This window comes from Petaurus breviceps, unplaced genomic scaffold (assembly GCF_028583685.1).
Source record: "Petaurus breviceps papuanus isolate PSGF00001 unplaced genomic scaffold, PetGlider_PUasm1.0 90845, whole genome shotgun sequence".
In the NCBI taxonomy this organism is placed as follows: domain Eukaryota; kingdom Metazoa; phylum Chordata; class Mammalia; order Diprotodontia; family Petauridae; genus Petaurus; species Petaurus breviceps.
In genome coordinates this window covers 11,739,321-11,760,519 of record NW_027187359.1, presented here as the reverse complement: position 1 = coordinate 11,760,519, position 21,199 = coordinate 11,739,321, and positions in this window count along the sequence as shown.

The following is a 21,199-nucleotide window of genomic DNA, read 5'->3' as shown; positions in this document are numbered from 1 at the left end:
CTTGAATTTGTATCCCCAGTGCTTCGCATAGTACCTGGTATATAGTAAGTACTTAATAACTGTTCTCTCTCTCTCTCTGTCTCTGTCTCTGTCTCTGTCTCTCTCTCTCTCTCTCTCTCTCTCTCTCTCTCTCTCTCTCTCTCTATCTATCTATCTATCTAGGTGACAGTAGATAGAGTTATGAGCCCAGAGTCAGGAAGACCCCAGTTCTGTTTACCTCAGTTTCCTGAACTGTAAAATGGGAATAATAACAGTACCTAATTCCCAGGGTTGTTGTAAGAATCAAATGGGCTAACATTTGTAAAGTGCTTAGTGCAGTGCCTAGCACATAGTAGACATTAAATAAATGCTTATTCCCTCCCTCCCTCAGGTACAGTGGTTAGAATACCAGACATTGACTCAGGAAGACCTAAGTTCAAATGTGGGCTCAGACAGTTACTAGCTATGTGTTCCTGGACCAGTCACTTAACCCCTGGCTTCCTTAGCTTCCTCAACTATAAAATGGGGATAATAATAGTGCCTACCTCCCAGGGTTGTGGTGAAAATAAGATGAGATAATATAGGATGTCCCAAAAATCTAAGTGAAATTCGAAGCCATAAAAACTGCATTTGCAAAGCACTTTTCAGACCTTAAAGTGCTATATTAATACTAATTGTTATTATTATCATTGTTATTGTTGTTAATATACCCAACTTTGGTAGTGAGGCAAGGCCCTCCTAGTCTCCTGGCTAAAAAGTTAAGAATAAATGTATACATTTGGTATTTTGATGCTTATATGCAAAGTAACCATGATGCTACAGACATATCTTTTGTTCCCTTTAGGAAATTTAGGAATATGGGGAGGACAAGAAAAGGACAAAGCTGTTCATTACCTCTAGAATACTGGATTTGGAGTCATAGGACCTGGGTTTGAATGCCACCACTGACACTTTCTAGCTATTTGACTTGTGCAAGGAAGGCATTTGTCCACAGTGAGCCTCAATGAGGGATCTGGACTAGATGATCTTTGCAGTCATAGTGAGGGAAATAGCCTGGAATTTACATTAGCCCATCACTTTTACCCAGCCTGGGCCTTGTGTTGGCCTCCAGTTGCACCGAAGACAGCTAGATGGGAAGCAAAATGCCTATGGATGATCACTGCTTCTGTATACTAGGCTCTGGGGCAGCATTATACTGCCTGCGGCTTCCTGTGATTCACAATCACTGGAGGCTGTTATTGAATCATTGTCCTGATGAAGACGTCATAATTCTTGGCATGGAAATTTAATAACTCCCCATGCCTAAGTCTTCTCTAAGTGTAGAAAAAGATTGGTGAGCCTGGTTGGAAACCACCCAGGACTTCCAGCACTCACCCCACAAAGCCAGGAGATCAAGAGTGAGCACTACCGTTATCTTGGGACTGATGCTTTCAGGGTCAAATTTTCCCTTGACTTTTACCTATCCTGGGTGTCTGTCCTCTCTTCTTGGGCCTCCCAGGCAGATTGGTTTTACACTGGTTTTTCAAGAAAAATAGGTAGCATTGACCACATGGTTAAGGACACTTGGGAAGGTCTGACCTTGGGTAAATTAATCTCCTTGATATGGTTATGGTTCTTAATTCATCTTTAGGATGAGTTCCATTGCTTTTTTAGGCTTAGCATTACATTTCTCCCCAGGTTTGTTTAATTGCATTCCTGGATAGAGCAACAGAAAACACATACCAAGGGTCCTAAATTATTTTTGTGTTATGGATACATTGACAGTCTGGTGATACCTATGGACCCCTTCTTGGAAGAATGCTTTTAAGTGAGCCAAGTCAAATATATGATTATGTGGGAAACCAATTACATTAAAAGATAGTTATCAAAATATTATAAAATACATTTAGAGAGTCCCTGAAATCTATTTACAAACCCCTTGAGATATGTGGACCCCAGATTAAGAATCCCTGATCACAAGAAGGTTCTCCTTTATCCTCAGGAAATCTCTTTGACAGTCAGTAAATACACATTTATTTTGTTTTTTGCTTTTTGGAGGGCAATTGGGGTTAAGTGACTTGCCCAAGGTCACACGGCTAGTAAATGTGTCAAGTGTCTGAGGCCACATTTGAACCCAGGTCCTCCTGACTCCAGGGCCAGTGCTGTATTCATTGTGCCACCTAGCCACCCCTCAATACACATTTATTAAGCCAGGAACTATGGTAAGTGCAGCTGAGGTTTTTCTCTTTAATCCTATTTAGTCCTATCCTATACCTTTAAAGAAGAAAATAAAACAAAAAACTCTACAACAACAAAAACAGCAACAATCCCTCCCTGGTAAGAACTCTTAAACTATAGATTTACATTGTTGTTATTGTTTGTCCTCTCTACTCAAACAGGACCAATGACATCACAATGTTGGGGTCGAGGAACAGTGTGTTCGACTATGGCTGATCAGTCCAGTAGGACTTTGGAAGTTCTACCACAGGTTGAGCACAAATGGTCAGTTTGAACATTTGGGATAGAGATGTCTTTAGATTTGCATATCTCATGTTTCCTTGTACTATTGCCATTCTGCACCATCAAGAACCTGGCTTCTTTCCTGTTCCATTTGCCCTTTTTTTGGGGGGGAGGTGATCTCAGAAGTCAAGTTAGAGGGAGGACAGAGTGAAATACTAGATCTGACATAGCTTTCCTTCCTGTCTCATCATTTCATTCATTGACACAACCAGGGAGGCAGGCAATGGAGCTTTGGGAGGTGGAAGTCAGTGACTACTGTCAGTTGCACCAATGAGAACAGTCAGCCTATTTCCCACTCTAAGTCTGCCTGCAGGCTACAGAAAAAGGCAGGGCAACCCAGAGTCTCAGTGCTGTTTGTTGTCTCTGTACTGTGGCTGTTGAACTGATTGTGCTGATCTGGAAAGAAATTGAAAAAAAAAAAAAAGCAAGAAACCCAGAAGAGAGTTGATTGTGTTCTGGGGTTCTGAAGTGACTTTGCTTATGATATCTGTGTCATGTGTGCCTTTGGGGAAGTGTTTGGTATCCATCCATGGGCTACAAGCTGCCTGAGATCCTTGGAGCAGAAAACAACAGAGGCTTTTTGTTACAAGAGCTTCTGGGTCCTTCCCCATTACCTTAGGTAGCCCCCTTCCTGAGTTCCCAGAATCCTGGCCATTAGAGCTCATAGCACCTTGACATGATTTCTGGTTTGTTTTCCTTCTTCCTGTCCCTGATAACCATTCCCAGCTAGACTCTTTGACATTTCTGTGTCAAAGATTATTGCCCTCGTAAATGAAATCCTACCATCTAAATCCAGCTACCGGGGACACTTCTTCCCACCTACATCCCCAAAGGATTGCTCCCTCCTTGAATGTCTTGTAGTACTCACACTTATTTTATGGTTGTTTGTGTACTCATCTTATACCCTTCTAGCAATCCCTTTAGTACAAGGACTGTGCTTTATTGATCTTTGTACACTTAGCACATAGCACAGTGCCCGAACTTCCTTCATTCAAGCATTCATTCAGCAATCGCTTATTAAATGTCTGCTACGTATTAGGTACTGTATGCACTGCATGGTTGTTGTCCTTCATCCTCAAAGAGGACCACAATAACATCATTGTGCTAGTCAGGTTTCAGTGAGTCTGACTGTGGCTGATCAGACTAATATGAGCTCAGAATGTTGCACCACAGGTTGGGCAAAAATAATCTGTGTGACCATTTGGAGTCAATTCTCTAAATTTGCACATCCTGCATTTCCTTTGAGCTGTTTCAATTCTGGTTTGCTCATAGAGCAAATGTGGGCATGCCATTCTGAGTCGTCCTGTGCCAGTGTCTCCCATGTCTCACAATCAATTCCAAAGTACTTAAGAGAGACTTTGAGAATATCCTTATATCACTTCTTCTGACCACCATGTGAGCACATGTCCTGTATGAGTTGTCCATAAAATAGTAACTTTGGCAAGCATATATTTTGTATTCAAACAATGCAGCCAGCCCATCGCAGTTGCGCTCTCTGAAGCAGAGTTTGAATGCTTGGCAGTTTATTTGAGAATCTCAGTATCTGGTACCTTATCCTGCAGGTGATCTTCAGATTTTTCCTAAGACAATTAAAATGGAAGAGATTCAGATTTCTGGCATGGCGCTAGGAGACTGTCCAGGTTTCACAGGCATATAACAATGAGGTCAGCACAAAGGCTCTGTAGACCTTCAGTTTGATAGTCAGTCTAATATCTTTTCTCTCCCATACTTTCCTTTGGAGCCTCCTGAACACTGAGCTAGCTCTGGCAATGTGTACATCAACCTCATTATCAATGTGTGCATCTCTGGAAAGTACACTACCGAGGTAAGTGAACTTATTCGCAGCATTCAAAACTTCTCCATTTGCTGTAATTGATGGTTACATGTATGGATGGTGTGGTGGTGGCTGACAGAGCACCTATGTTTTCTTGGTGTTAATTGTTAGGCCAAAATTAGCACAAGCAGCAAAGAGTTTATCCATACTTTGTTGCATCTCACCTTCAGAAGCTGCCCAGATTATGCCCTGTGCATAATCATCTGCAAACAGAAAATCATGAAGCAACACTTCCTCCACTTTGATCTTGGCTTGTAGCCTTTTCAAGTTGAAGAATTTGCTATGGCCATACAAAGACAGAAGCAATGCCTACCCTTGAGGAGCTTACATTCTAAAGGAGGAGACAAGAAATGCATGTATAAATATATATGGCATGAATATGAAGTGAGTAAATAAAATGCATATGAAATAGTTCATTACAAGATGGGAAGGAGGGCCCTAGCAATTCTGATTGACATCATAAGAAGTTCCTCATGGAGAACTCCCTATAGTCAGGAAATCATTGATTTAGATTTGTGGTTTTTTTTAAGGGTTGAGGAAGCATTCCATGATGATTATTCTTCAGTGAAATCTCATCCAACGTGTCAAAGGAGCTCCATAGTTCTTTCTTCTCAAATTCCCCTTTTTCCTTCTCTAATCATCCTTATTGTCTTTCACAGAATCTCAGACTCAGAGGGAAGGAAGGGACCTGAGAGGCCATCTAATCCAACCAGTGCCCAGACAAGAATCCCATCTCCAACATACCAAGCAAGTGGTCATCTAGCTGTGGCTTGAAGACCTCCAGTGAGGGTAAGCCTACTATCTGGCAAGGTAGCCCACTCATCCCCCTTTTGAACTGCTTTAATAATTAGGAAGTTTTTCTTTATTCTAACAACCTGGGCAAACTGTAATCTCACCAACTTGAGTATTCAGTGCTGATATAGTTTCCCACTCAACTAAGTCAGATCATTCTGACTAACTGTAGTCCATATTCTACCATGAATTAATTTCAGAGCTCAGTACTAGTAGTGCCACTTCTTACAGAAAACTTAGCTTAATCCCCTAAGATGTTCTCCAGTGCAAACCAATAAATGCCCTTTACTAAGTAGGCTGTTGTTCATTAATTCACTTGTGTCCAACTCTTTGTAACCCCATGGACCATAGCATACCAAGCTATCATCAGTCTGTTCAAGCTCATGTTCATTGTTTCTATGACAATATCTATCCATCTCATCCTCTGCTGTTTCCTTCTCCTTTTGCCTTCAATCTTTCTCAACATCAAGGTCTTTTCCAATGAGTCCTGCCTTCTCCATATGTAGCCAGTGAAGGACTGCACTAGAATTCTGTAATCTTGGAAAAATTCACCTTCAATTGAATTCAACAAATATTTAAGTAAAATTTTTTGTTTGTTTGTTTATTGTCTAGACTTAAGAAAGTGACAGAGGAAAATGTTAGTAGTGTCAATTAAACTTAAAAGTCTGTCCTCTATACATTTTTCTCCATAGAGGTAAATTAAACATTTACCCAGTCATCCCTGTTTTCACTGTGTCCCTATCCATTTCTTTCCATTCTTTTCATCTTACAAAGGAGGAGATGGAGACCCAGAAAGGGAGGAGCTTGTCCAGATTCATAAAGTTACTAGGATGGTCAGAACTAGGAGTTCTAGTAAATAATTCTGTGTCTAGTGCTTTTTTTCAAGGCACTTTGCTGTAGATTTTATCTCACCCACCATACTGTTTTTTTTAATTATTAAGCTGCTACTACATGCAAAGCACTGTGCTAGGCGCTAAGGATATAAAGACAAAGAAAGATATAGTTCCTGTTTTCACAGAATTTAAAATGTAGTGGAATGAGAATGAGGATTAGACAAATAGAAAAATAACCACAATAAAATACAGGAAGAGTGCGTAGGAGAAATCTGAGCAGGGTGATTTGAAAAGTGATCATTGAATGAAAATTTGAATGGAGTGTCATGGGGATTAAGAATAGAGAAGCTTTTATGGTAATATTTATCTGCTACCATTCATATTGGCTGAACACAGTGAGATTAAGAAGTAGGTCAACCCCATATGTACAAAAATATTTATAGCAGCTCTTTTTGTGGTGGCAAAGAAATGGAAATAAAGGGGGTGCCCATCAATTGGGGAATGGCTGAACAAGTTGTGATATATGAATGTAATGGAATACTATTATGCTATAAGAAACGAGGAGCAGATGGACTTCATGTTTACCTGGAGAGGCTTATACGAACTGATGCTGAGTGAGAAGAGCCGAACCAGGAGAAATTTGTACACAATTATAGACACGTTGTATGTGTGACAACCAACTTTGATAGACTGGACTCTTCTCAGCAATGCAGGGTTATAAGTCAACCCCAAAAAACTCATGATGGAGAGAGATGTCTATATCCAGAGAAAGAACTAGAAAAAACTGAGTTTGAATCCAGATTGAAGCAAACTACCTGCTCTCTTTCTTTTTCTTGTTTAGTTTTGTTCCCTCTTTCCCATTGGTCATTCCATCTGATACAACCCTTCTTTATAACCTGACTAATGTCTAATGTGAAAGTATTTATAGATCCTATACTTGATTGTATGCTGCCATGGGGGGGGAGGGGAAAGAGGGAGAGAAAATTTGAAACTCAAGGAATTGTAGAACTTAATATTGTAAACTAAAAGTAAACAAACAAATTAATAAAGACCAAAAATTTTTTTTAAAAGTAGGTCAACCCATACATACATGGATCAGGCAGCTGGCAACACAATATGAATTGAGGAGGACCTCCTTGTTAAGTGACTACTATGTGCTAGGTACTGGAATATCATATAAAAGGAATATCAAGAGAATCTTTTTACATGTGGGCTGGGCTACTTCTTTTTCTTAAAAGGTATAGAAATAGTCCTGAAGACATAATTCTCCTGAGGGGACTAAAGTCCTGGGCTGTGGTAATCCTGAATACAAAAAGCCATGAGGAGTCATGCTTGATTGACAGACAAAAAGGATAACACAACTCCTAAGCTGAGCCAATGGGATATTGGATAGGGTTGTTGAATGTCCTTCCCCTGCTATGGTTAAGCAAATCTCCTTATGTTAACTGTAAGATTTTCTATTCATTTTTCCATTTTCTTCTGATATCAAACATGAACTACCTGGTTCCTTACCTACATTAAGCTTTTTCTACCACACTGGGAATACAAATAAAAATAAAAACAGTATCTGCACAATAGGACCTAACATTCTCTTGGGATGAGATAATACATGGGGTCCATGGACTTGTATGGGTAAAAAAATCACACTAAAATTTAGCATTTCCTTCAATTATTTAAAAACATTATTCTCAAAGGGGATCTATAGGCTTCACCAAACTGATAAAAGGGTCTATGATACAAAAAAGTTAAGAATCACAGGCAGAAGAGACAGATGTTTCTGATAAATATAGAAGGAAAGGCCCAGACTAGAAGTTTGGGGGATACCCACAGTTAGTCGACATAAGATGGATGATAGAGCAAAGGAAACAAAGAAGGAATGGTCAAACAAATCAAGTCAAGAAGCATTTATTAAGCCGTACTATATACCAAGCATTGTTCTAAACCCTGGCGTCCTTTAGAGTTCTAAATCTATGATCTTTACTCTGTTTTTCCACTAGGCATTTAGCAAGACTTAGTTTCCTATTACTTGACTCCCTAAATATGTAAGCCTTTTCTTCTCATTCAATATTCATTCATATATACAACAAAGCAAATCCTGGCATGGACTCCAATTTCCAGACCTCTGGTAGCTTGCCCTTCTGACTTTGAAGCTCACAAGGTCATGGTCAACTCCCATATTCCTTCACATAAAACAGGAAAGAAGTGGCATAATAGAGACAAAAGCAAGAGCAGAACAGTGTGCTCATGGGCCGTATTGTACATTGGTGGGGAGATAGAACCCTCATCACAAGAAGAGACCCTGGCAAGGAAGATGAGCCACATACTAAGCTTGGCTGGTTGGTGCTTTTTGAATGTGCCCCAATTCCAGACACACAGCCAACCAAAAAACCTCCTCTTCACCACACAGCAAACTAGGGCCCGTTACAGAATGTCTATGCATTCTTCAAATCAGAGAGCCAGAGAGAAATCTTACTTATCAGTTTGCTTTGGCAAAGCAGGCTCCCTCACCTCTTCAATGTGAAGATGCATCAAATGATCATACAATGCCTGCTCACCAGCCCCCTGTTACAAGAGATACTAGATTCACGAAAATGAAGTGATTCCCTTTACAATACTGTGTAATTTATGTGTTTAATCACTTAAATACAGCTAAGAAAGGAGCAATAGGTGGTAAATCACACAAGAAAAAGTAAATTTTTAAACTGTGATATATATATATAAATATACATATATGTATATATGAATATATAAGTATGTGTATGTGTACATATACATACACTAATATAGATGTGTGTCTTTATATGTATATGTGTGTATGTGTACGTATACACATACATACACATATACCATACATACACACATATATGTATATGGCAGAGGAAACTTCTCTTTCCAAATTCTGGGAGCTTTCAGGATTGAGGATTCAAAGCTGGGCAAAGGAGATACTCCATTGATTCGTATTTTTATTACACCACAGAACAGAAAAAGAAAAACGTGGATCATTGGTACTTTCAAGATAATTTTAATAGCTATGGATGGATGTCATGCCTGAAGGGAGGAGTTAAGGCGAAGTATCACTCACCTCTATATGGTAGCCAGAAACAGGAAGTGATTAGCTTTCCTTACCAGCCCGATAATACTCTGCTTTTGATAACTTCTATAATTATATATATATATTTGCATATATATGTATATATGTACATATGTATACCCATATACTTACATACAGACATATACATGTGTATCTATATATAGACATGCACATATAAATATATATCTAGTTCTAGTCTTTTTCCTGAGTTCTAGTCCTTCATTACTTTCATATATAAAAATATGACACATTATAGACTACCTTTTGTATGACTGACATCCAGTGGAAATAATACAAAGCTCTTACCATAATAAAATGCAATATATAGTTTAACCACTTACTTGATATGCAAGTATCTTGATTCCTCTGGGCCTTGGTTTCCTTGCTTCTTACATGAGAGCACTGGGCTATATGATCACTACTGTTCCTTCCAGTTCTAGGGTCCTATTATCCCCATCATTTTTTTTACCAATACCATTACCATTCATAACTACCTATTGAAGATCTACCTGGTTGTCTGTGAAGCCAAGCATGGCCAGCTTTCCAGAGGACTGCTGCTGTGAACAGCTTTTCAAGGTTCTGATTACACAGTATAGTGAACTCTCTATTTATTCAGTAACAAACCAAGAAAAAACATTCACAGAAATCAAAGTATAGCATTTACAATATTATGGCATAATAACTTATCACTAAAATGGCCACATAATTTTCACCAAAGTGGTCACATAATTTTAAACAAGTAATTCATTCATTTAGTAAATCCTTAATTCAATCACAAAGTATGAAAGGTCAAAAGCTCTCCACCCCTAGGTTACATTGCTTTAATCTCTTCAATCAGAAAGTCTTCTTTCTTCTTATTTGGAGATTAGTTTCCAATCATCCTTAATTAGTAAGTCCTTAACTCAATCATCTAAATATAAAGGTCAAAGTTCTCCACTTCTAGGCCATAGTGAATCACTGTCTTCTCAGTTTGCATTAAATACACAAGGAGGGGTCTTTTCATCTTGACTCAAGACAGGCTCTCAGCTTCCATGGTTCCTCTTCCATGGTCCCAGCTCCTGCCCAAATCTATCCAACTGCCACCTGGACTAAAGGGCAGACATCTCTCACTTCCTTATGTAGTTCCTGTTCATATTGAAGCTCACAATGTCTAGTGCACATCAAGTCCTTCATAGTTTCCGTTCCTGGGAAGACAAAGCTTACAAAGCCACAATAACATACATGCACATTGCCAGCATCCTCATCAACTTACCATCTGCCTGTGAAATCAACTGAAACCCACCAACAAGGTCTGAGAACTCAACACAAATCATCAGTATAGTCCCAGGACCTCTGAAAGCATAAGTAAGACCCTCCTCTAGGATTTCTGTAAAGGTACAACAAGAAAATCCTCTTTCAGGGCTTCTGAACCAGCAATAAGGTCCTAGGCCTTCTTTAACAACAGAAATGTCCCCTATCAACAGACAAATCTGACAAAGTAACATCAAAACAGACAGACAGAATACCAGCAGCACAGTCATGTTTCCTCCCAGTTCTCCTCTCTTCTCATTTCTCAGTTCTTCTCAATTCTCAGTTCAGTTCTCAGTTCTCTATTCTGCCACCACAAGTTCTGTTCTCCATTCTGCTCTCAATTTGTAGCAGTTCTCACAAGTTCTCTCTTTCTCATCAGTTCTTGTTTCTGGCAGTTCTGGCTGGCTCTCAGAAATTCTCAGCAGCTCTCAGAAGAAGTTCTCTCTCTCCAGCATTAGCAGCTCAGCCTCCACACTGCTCACTCCCAGCAGTTCTGGCTCTCTAGCTTGGGCTTTTATTTATATAAGATATTAGCGCCTCCCTGTTCCAGCCCCTTCCTGTTACATGAGCAAGACCATCCCACTGCAGGATTCGCAAGTTCTGGGTCTTGAAACTTGACATAATCATGAACTTGGAACAAGGTGCTAAGTACCTGTTTGATTGCAAATAAAGGGGCAGGGAAGATCTTCAAATTCCCATTACCATTATATTGTCCCATTGGATCCTAAAATTCCACTTGTGTCCAAAGAGAGTTTAACTCATCATTCTCCCCCTCTCTCCCTGCCTCCGGTCCTCTTCTTATTTCTATTTCTATCAAGGACCCCATTGTTCTTCTAGTCACTCAGAGTCTCAATTTCTGTTATCCTAGACTCTTATTTGTTGAGCTCTCATACCTGTCCTGTACTCGCCTGACCATTATCCTGATTGAGATCCTCATCACCTCTTGCCTGAAGTACACACAGTAGATTCCTAATTGATCTCTTTGCCTTAATCTATGTCTTCTTCAATCTATCCTGCACACAATTACCAAAGTGATGATGTTCCTAAAGCACAGGTTTAAGCATCTAATTCCCTGGTTCAAAAAGCTGCCCCCTGTTGCCTCTCAGTTAATTCCTCTGTCATATAATGTCCTTCATAATTTGGCTCTATCCTACTTTCTACATGTACAGTATATTACTCTACTTTATGCACCCTATAAGGCAAAACTGTCTCATTTGCTGTTCCTTTTGCATGATGTTCCAACTCCCTCCTTAACTGCTTTTTGTAGGTTGTCCCTCATGCCCGGAGGGCTCACCCTCTTCCCCTTTGCTTCTGGGAATCCACAACTTCCCTCAGAGCTCAGCTCAAACACATGAGTCTTTGCTCATTGTAGCTGTTTATACTTCAGTTATCAATTTTCTTTGTATTTACTTATATGTAGAAATGTTGGTTCCCTTAGTACAATGATGCTTCTTGAGAACAGAGATTATTTCATTTTCATCTTGGTGTCCCCAGGGATTAAACCAGTACCTAGAACATAGTAGGTACTTAATAAAGGTTTGTTGATCAACTGATTAGCTGATTAAACTAAAAAATCATGATAAAATGTTTATAGAGTAACTACTACATGTAATGCATAGACACTTGGCAGCTAAAATATGACATATTAGAGATTACTTTTTGTATCACTGGTGTCCAGTGGAAATAACATAAGGCTCACTTCATAATAAAATGTAAAATATAGTTCAATCACTTACTTGATATTCAAGCATCTCGATTCCTCTGGACTTTGGTTTCCTTGCTTATTATATGAGAGGGCTGGGCTATAGGATCACTACTGTTCCTTCCAGTTCTAAGGTTCTATCATCCCCATCCTTTTTAAATTTGTGTTTGTCTAACCTCCCTACTCCTTGAGGACTGGAATCTGCCTAGTATTTCATATAAGCCTCTATAAAGCAGAGTCCATGTTGAAGCTCAGTAACTATTAAATTGGATTTGTGCTATTCTGTTGCAATTCTATATTAATTTAACACCCTTTGAGGGTGTTACTAAAACATTTCTCACAAGTGCTGATGAACAGCTCATAAATACCAAATGAGTCACTTCCTTTGGATCTTTAGTGAATCAGCAGAGTAGAGTCAAGTGAACAAACATTTATTAAGCACCTTCTATGTGTCAGACACTGTCCTAATCACAAGGGATATAAAGGAAGGGAAAAGACAGCCTCTGCTCTCAAAGAGCTCACAGTCTAATGTATAATAGAAGATAAATTGAATATAATTGCAGAGGGGAGGCATTAAGAATAGGGAGGACTGGAAAAGACAGTGCTGGAGGAGGAATTTTAGCTGGGAATTGAAGAAAGCCAGGGGATCCAGAAGGTTGGGATGAGGAGAAAGAGAATTCCAGGTGTGGGAGACAGCCAGTCATAATGCACAAAGTTGGGAGATGGAGTGTCTAAATCAAGGAGTAACAAGGAGGTTGGTGCCATTGGACTGCAGAGTACATAAGAGTGAGTAAAGTATAAGAAGACTAAAAAGGTAGGAGGGGCCTAGGTCATAAAGGGGTTTGAATACCAACAGAGGATTTTATATTCACTCCTAGGAGTTCTAGGGAACCTGGAGTTTATTAATGGGGGTAGGGGAGTGGAGGGGTGATATGGTCAGACTCTGTGCATTAGGAAGATCATTTTGACAGCTGAGTGGAGAATGGACAGGAAGTGGTAAGAAGTTTGAGGCAGAGAGACCAAATAGACTTTTTTTTTCAAAAGTCCTAGCGTGAAGTGATGAAGGCTTGCACCAAAATGATGATAGAGTCAGAGGAGTTAAGTGGGCACGGAAGAGAGCTGTTGCAAAGGCAGAGTCAACAGGCTTGACAACAGATTGGATATGGGGTGGAGGGGAGAGTGAGGAGTCAAGGATGAATCCCCAGTTGCAAGCCTTGGTGATGGGGAGTATTTTGGTGCCCTCCTAAATAATAGTAGTGTTAGGAAAGAAGGAGGTGGGGGGAAATAGAATGAGTTCAGCTTTGGACATGTTATGTTTAAGATATCTATGGTACATCCAATCCAAGATGAAGGTAAGGAGAGAAGTTAGGGCTAGATAAGAAGATCTGGGAATCATACACATAGAGATGATCATTGACTCCATGGGAACTGGTGAGATCAAGTGAAAGTACAGAGGAAGAAGAAAAGAATTCCCAGGAATGAACCTTGGGAGATACCCAGGACTGACCTGGGACATAGAGAAGAAGTGGTCAGATGGATAAGTGGAGAACTAAGACAGGAAAGTGTCATAAAAACCTATACAGAGAGAGTAAATGAGAAGAGAGCAATTGACAATGTCAAAGGTTGGTCCAGAGGTCAAGCAGGATGAGAATTGAGAAAAGGTCATTGAATTGTGGCAGTTAAGAGATTGTTAGTGACGAAAAAGAGGGGGAGGGAGAGTAGAAGGGAGCCTGGAGCCTCAGGCACCAGAGGATGGTGTCAGACTGCAGTGAGTTAAAAAGAGAGTGAGAGGAAAGGAAATGAAAGCATTTTGGTGGTAGGCAGACTTCTCAAGGAGTTTACCCCAAAGAGGATGAGAGATATGGGACAATAGCTAGAGGAGATGAAGTAAGCAAGTAAGAGTTTTTTTGTTTGTTGTTTAATGGATGGGGAGAGGGAGGTTTGTTTGTAGGCAGTAGGAAATCACCAAGTAGACAGGGAGAGACTGAAGATTTGGGAGAGAGTGGGAATGATAGAGGAAGCAATCTGTTGAAGAATGCAAAATGGAATGGAATCACTTGTGCAAGTGGAGGGGTTTGCCCTAGTAGGTAGAAGGGCCAACTCTTCTGTGAGATGAGGGTGGAGGAGAATGGCAAAAGATATCTAAATGATGTGAGATGAGGAGGAGCAAAGAAGGGGCTCCCTATGAATGGCTTCAAATTTTCTAGTGAAATATGAGTTAAGATTCTCAGCTGAAAGGATGGATGGAGGGGGAACTAAGAGAAGTTAGAGGAGGGATGAGAAGGTTTCAAAAAGCTGCTGTGGTGAGAGGGAGAGAAAGTCAATTAGGGAGATGTATAAGGATTGTCTTGAAGCAACAAAGGCCCATTTGAGGTTATTTAACAAAATGTGTAGTGGACCCAGTCAGTATGTTTCTGTGATTTTCTTCAGCTTCATTCAGCACCATGTGAGCAAGATTAAAGGCAGTGGATGATGGAAATTGTCCAAGGCTGAGGCTTAGAGGACAAGACAGGATAAGGTAGGGCAGGGAATGGACTTTAAAGAAAGGACAGTGTGGAGTTGAACTGGTTAACCAAGAGGTCAGCCTTTAGAAATAAATCAGCTAACAAGCCAATTTTAAGCACCTAACTGTGTTCCACAAACTGTGCCAGGTGTTGAAGATATAAAGACAAAAAAAAAAAAAAAGAATTTGGTCTCTGCCCTCAAGTTTACATTCAATAGGGGAACCATACATATCCATAAGTAAACACAAAATGTATACAAAGTAAACAAGTACCCAAGACAATGATGCTTTGTACACTGATGGCCCTTAATAAATGCTTCTTGGAATCCCGAAGGCAGTTGTGGCTTCTTCAATATGCCCTGAGGATGGTGATGCCAGACCTAAGCAGTAAAGGGCTTTGAAGGTGAGTGAAGGGATTTGAATAGCCAGAGAAAAGCTGGTGGGAAACAGCACAGGGACTTGTAAAAACTGTTGTCACTTTTGGGGGACTGGAGCATACCTGCTATATCGGCTATATCGGGGAATCTGGAGTCATTGATTTTCCAATCTCTTTGTAGCTGCCTGAAAGACAGAAAAGTCCTTGCAAAGATGCTGGATGTGAACACTGAGAAAGGCAATGGGAAACTTCTTTGTCTCGTCCATTTTCCTTTGAGACTGGCTAGAAAAATCTCAGCCCCCAGTTGCTCACGAGTTTAAAGCAAAGACCCTAACACTAAGTAATTTCTAGGAAGTCTGGAGAATAACGGCCTCCAAATAAAGTTGGATAGGATTCAGATGAGAATTGAAGATGGGGTCTGTGTGACATCTGAATGAACTTCTCCTTGCCTTCAGCTGGTGCTCAGGGTAAGGAAAAGACAAGGCCAGCAGCAGCCGCAGGGCAGTTAATATTCCCTAAGCAAATATAGATTCCTAATGACTTGGTTAGTTAGTTGTTGTCCTTCATTCTAGAAGAGCACCAAAATGGTATCAGTGCACTAGAGTCAAGTTTCTGTGTGTTCAACTGTGACTAATCAGACCAATGCAAGCTCGGAATGCTCTACTACAGGTCAGGCACAAATAGTCTGTGTGAACATTTGGGGCGGATCCTCTAAATTTGCACATATCTGCACTTCCTTTGAGCTATTTCACTTCTGTTTTGCTCGTAGAGCACAGCACCTTCTCTGATGTGTGCATGCCATGCTGAGTGTCCTGTGTCAGTGTCTCCCATGTCACACAATCCTTTCGGCACCTAATTACCTTCGGAGAGATGTCAAGGAGCCACTCTTTGAAATGAAGGCAGTGCTGCAAAGCACCATGGGTACAATATGCAAAAGAAGGAGAGGAAGAGGAAACTACCAGAGCAGGTAGAACATCATCTCCAAATGGTGCCTAGTTCCCACTTGAAACACTGTTTCTGAGGCTATTTGCCTGAGTCTTGGAGCTCCTACCAATCTCCTACTGGAGAGATAGAAGCTGGTGGCCAAGATTTTAATATTAGAATCAAAAAGAAAAAAAGGCACCCAACTCCCATAGCCACAACTAGGGAAACTGGCTCCAAGAGACCACAGCACTCTGGTCAGGGTCTGTCTCCTGACCTTATCCAATGACAGACAGACACTGTGAGAGTGCGGAAAGGAGCAAGCCACCTCTGTAGCTATCTAGGGATGAAGGGACTTGGAGTGGTGGAGGGGGGTGGTGGTGAGGAGGGAGCCCAGCAATGGGGCACCCTGGAGATGAAGTGATGAGAGTCTGGCTAGGATTGGGGAAGCTGTTTCACTCCACCCATTGTTTCTAGGGTTCCTGGGGGAGGGGAGGGAGATTGTAAGACCTTTCCATGAGGCTCAGTGTCTGTCTCCTCTGAACCCAACAGGGGCTTCTTCACAGGTCTTGGGCAGCGTGCACTGGGTTTCCCTGGGGAGGAGAAAACAAAGGCTTAACCAGGATTGGGGATTCTCTGCTGGGGGAAGGGAAACTTAATTTCATTCTAGGTATTGCCTTTCCTGGCTTCTTGAACTTTTTGGGTGAAGGTTAGATAGCCTGGTTTCCCTAGAAAGACTGAGCAATGTCCCCTTCTCCCCACAGCTTGTTCTGACTCGAGATCAGAGACTTTGGAAGATCAGTGCTCTGGGGAGTATGTGAAGGAGGTCAAATTTCCACAACCCTGCTGAAAAAGTTTGGGGTTGGAAGTCAGAAGACCTCAGGGTCTGTTTCTTCTTTTGTAAAATGAAGGGATTGGAAAAGGAAGGCACTCTCTAAAGTTCCTTCTAAGTGCCGACAGTCTGTAAGTCAGTGAAAGGTGGGATCCATTTGATTCCCCCTCTGCTTCAGTATGATTTGAAATGAGTCTCCAGTGACCTTGGGCAAGTTTACTGAAATTGTTTCTTCCTCTTTGAAAAATAAGAGTGGATGAGATGATTCCTGATTTCTAAGTGTCCTCTAGCTCCAATATTATACTTTGAGGATCTTTTGGGGGGACTGGGAGCCATGAGTATTGACTTCAATTCTCTTTTAAAAACTCTTCCTCAAAGCATTTATTTATTTGCTATAAGGATTATCACTTACCTTCCTCCTCATCTCCCAAAGGTTAAGCATCTTGACCAAGGTCGTATAGGTAGCAAGTCTCAGCTGGGATCCAGCTGTAGCCCTCTGACTCCAAATCTGGTACGTTTCTCACTACCTACTAAGAGTATGCCCACATAGAGCCTGTTTCTTGAATCTGACTGCCCCTTCCCAGCTCTTCTCTGTGTCCTCCTTTGTAAAATGAGCTTCAGAGGGTTGGGATATATTATCTTAGCTGTCACATTGAAGTTCAGAACAGAATGGACATTTGCAGGATCATAGAATGGGTATGTATGTTCAGTTTTTCAATTGTGTCTGACTCTTTGTGGCCTCATTTAGGATGTTGGGTTTTTTTTTATAAATTAATTTATTTTTAGTTTTCAACATTCACTTCAACAAGTTGTAAATTTTCTCTACCTTTCTCCCCTTCGGCCTTCACTAAGACTGTGTGCAATCTAATATAGGCTGTACATATATATTCTTATTACACATATTTTTCATATTAGTCATGTTATGTAGAAGAATTAGAATGAATGGGAGGAACCACAAAGAAAAAAACAAAACAAAAAAAGAGAGCAAATAGTATGCATCAATTTGCATTCTGACTCCGTAGTTCTTTTTCTGGATGTGGATGGCATTTTCCATCATGTGTCTTTTGGAGTTATTATAAGTCCTTGCATTGCAGAGAACAGCTAAGTCTATCAGCGTCAGTCATTGCACAATGTGATTGTTACTGTGTACGATGTTCTCCTGGTTCTGCTCACTTCACTCAGCATCAGTTCACATAAGTCCAGGTTTTTCTGAAGTCCACTTGCTTATCATTTCTTATACCATAATAGTATCCCATTACATTCATACACCACAACTTGTTCAGCCATTCTCCAATTGATGGACATCCCCTCAATTTCTAGTTCTTGGTCACTACAAAATGAGCTGCTATAAATATTTTTGTACATGTGGGTCCTTTTCCCATTTTTATGATCTCTTTGGGATACAGCCCTAGAAGTGGTATTGCTGGGCCAAAGGAATGCACATTTTTATAGCCCTTTGGGCATAGTACCAAATTGCTCTCCACAATGGTTGGATCAGTTCACAACTTCACCAACAATGAATTAGTTTTCCAATTTTCCCACATCTTCTCCAGCATTTATAATTTTCCTGTTTTGTCATGTTAATCAATCTCTTTTAATTTGATCTATTTTTAATTTTGCTTTGTTTGACATTAGTATTGCTACCCCTGATTCTTTTTAACTTTAGCTGAAGCATAATATATTCTACTCCAACCTTTTATCTTTACCCTGTGTGTATCACCCTGTTTCAAATATGTTTCTTGTAAACCATTCTGTTATTTGCTTCCATTTTATGTGAGTTTATCCCATTCACATTCACAGTTATTATTACTATCTGTATCTTTCTCTCCATCCTACTTCCCCTCTGTTTATGCTTTTATTTTCCCTTCTCACTTTCCCTCCCCAAAAGAGTTTTGCTTTTGACCACTGCCTCCCTCAATCTTCCCTCCTTTCTATTAGTTATCTCCCTTTTCCTTCCCTTTTCCCCTCCTACTGCCTCTAGGTCAAGTTAGATTCCTATATTTAACTGAATATGTTGTTCCCTCCTTGAACCAAATCTGATGAGAGTAAAGTTCAGACAATGGTGATCCCCTTCCCTTCTTTCCTTTTACTATGATATATTTTTGTACCTCTTCATGTGATATAATTTACCCTTTTCTGCCTCTTCCTTTCCTCTTCTTCCTTTACAATCCCTTTTCACCACTTAATTAGGCTTTTAATCATCACATCGGTTAATTTATACCCACATCCTCTGTTTTTGTATATCCCTTTTAAATGTCATAATAAAGATACAATTCTCAAGATTTGTATCATCTTCCTATGTAGAAATATAAACAGTTTGCCCTTATTGAATAACACATTTTTTCCCTTTCCTGTGTCTCTCTTGAGTTTTGTATTTGAAGATCAGATTTTCCATGGAGCTCTGCTCTTTTCATCAGGAAGGTCTAGAAGCCTCTTATTTCATTGAAAGTCTATCTCTTTGCTAGAAAGATTATGTTCAGCTTTGCTGGGTAGTTGATTCTTGGTTGTAATCCAAGCTCCTTTGCCTTATGGAATATCATATTCCAAGACTTCCCATCTTTTAATATAAAAGCTACAAGGTCCTGCATAATCCTGACTGTAGTTTCACAATACTTGAATTCTTTCTGGCTGTTTACAGCATTTTTTCCTTGACCTGATAATTCTGGAAATTGGCTACAATATTTCGTGGTGTTTTCCATTTAGGATCTCTTTGAGGAGGTGATCAGTAGATTCTTTCAATGATGATTTTACCTTCTGGTTCTAGGAACTTGGAGCACTTTGATTGATTTCTTGGAAGATGCTGTCTAAGCCCTTTTTTCATCATGGCTTTCAGGTAGAACAATAATTTTTTTTTTTGCGTTTTTTTTTTTTTTAAGCAATCGGGGTTAAGTAACTTGCTCAAGGTTACACGGCCAGTTATTTCTGGGTGTGGTGCTGAGTGTCTGAGCCCGGGATTTGATCTCCGGGTCGTCCCAACACTGGAGCCGGTACTCTTACTCGCTGAGCCACCTGGCCGCCCCTAAGCAATTGGGGTTAAGTAACTTGCTCAAGGTTACACGGCCAGGTGTTTCTGGGTGGGTGCTAAGTGTCTGAGCCCGGGATTCGATCTCCACGTCTTCTCAACACTGGAGCCGGTGCTCTTACTTGCTGTGCTACCTGGCCGCTCCTTTTTTTGCGTTTTGGAGTAGGGGGAGGCAGGGAAATTGGGGTTAAATGACTTGCCTGAGGTCACACAGCTACTGTGTTTCCCCGATAATAAGACACTGTCTTATTAATTTTTTTGGACAGAAAAACACCAGAGGGATTATTTTCAGGGGAGGGCTTATTTTAATGAACATTGACAGCAATTTTAATAAACAGGTAAATGTGAACAAAAAAATGTACCTTTATTCAATAAGCAAATCACTGGGGAAGAACAGGATGACGCGCTCACTGCTGCAGCTCTGATTGGATGCAGCTCGGAGCGTGGCGTGCGTTTCACCCTGGGGGGACGGTGCATACAGAGGGTACTGTAATGTAGTGTGTAGCACAGGGGATCACCTTCACTACAGTAGCAATCTCAATAGGGCTTATTTTCGGGGGAGGGCTTATTTTAGAGGAATCTTACACAGTGAGGGGAGGGCTTATTTTCAGGATAGGTCTTATTATCGGGGAAACATGGTAGTAAGTGTTAAGTGTCTGAGGCCAGATTTGAACTCAGGTCCTCCTGACTCCAGAACTGGTACTCTATTTACTGTGCCACCTAGTTGCCCCTAGACCAATAATTCTTAAATTATCTCTCCTGAATCTATTTTCCAGGTCAGTTGTTTTTCCAGTGAGGTATTTTACATTTTCTTCTATTTTTTCATTCTGTTTATTTTATTTTACTGATTCTTGATGTCTCATAAAGCCATTATCTTCCACTTGCCCAATTATAATTTTTAACATTGTTTTCTGCAGTTAGCTTTTTTACCTCCTTTTCCACTTGACCAACTCTACTTTTTAAGGAGTTATTTTCTTCAGTGTACTTTTTTCCATTTTGTCAATTGTATTTTTAAAGGAATTGTTCAATTTTTCTTCTACGTCTCTAATTTGACTTTTAAAATCCTTCTTGAGCTCTTCCAAGAAGGCTTTTGGGGCTTGAGACCAATTCATGTTTTCCTCTGAGGTTTCAGATGTGGTTATAGTGGCAATATTATCTTCTTCTGAATTTGTGTTTTAATCTTCCCTGTCTCCATGATAAGAATCTATGGTCTTAGTTTTTCTGTGTAGCTTCTTGCTCATGGTGTTTGCCTTTTCCCTGACTTTTAAAGTTGATCTCTGTTTCTTGGGCACAGGGGATACTGTTGCATACTTCTTGTGTGGGGGAGTAGGGGCCTGGTCATTGACTTTGTGTGCTGGGGGTTCAAGTTCTGGCAGCTGGAGGCTGTAGAGGCTATAGAGACTATAGCTTACCTAGTGCTGAGCTAGAGCTGGTGGTGGTGGCTGGTGTGTGCCAATGCCGGGTGGGTTTTACTGAGTTTCCCCCAGTTTACACTGAAGCTCATGGGTTGAGATGCGAGGGTCTG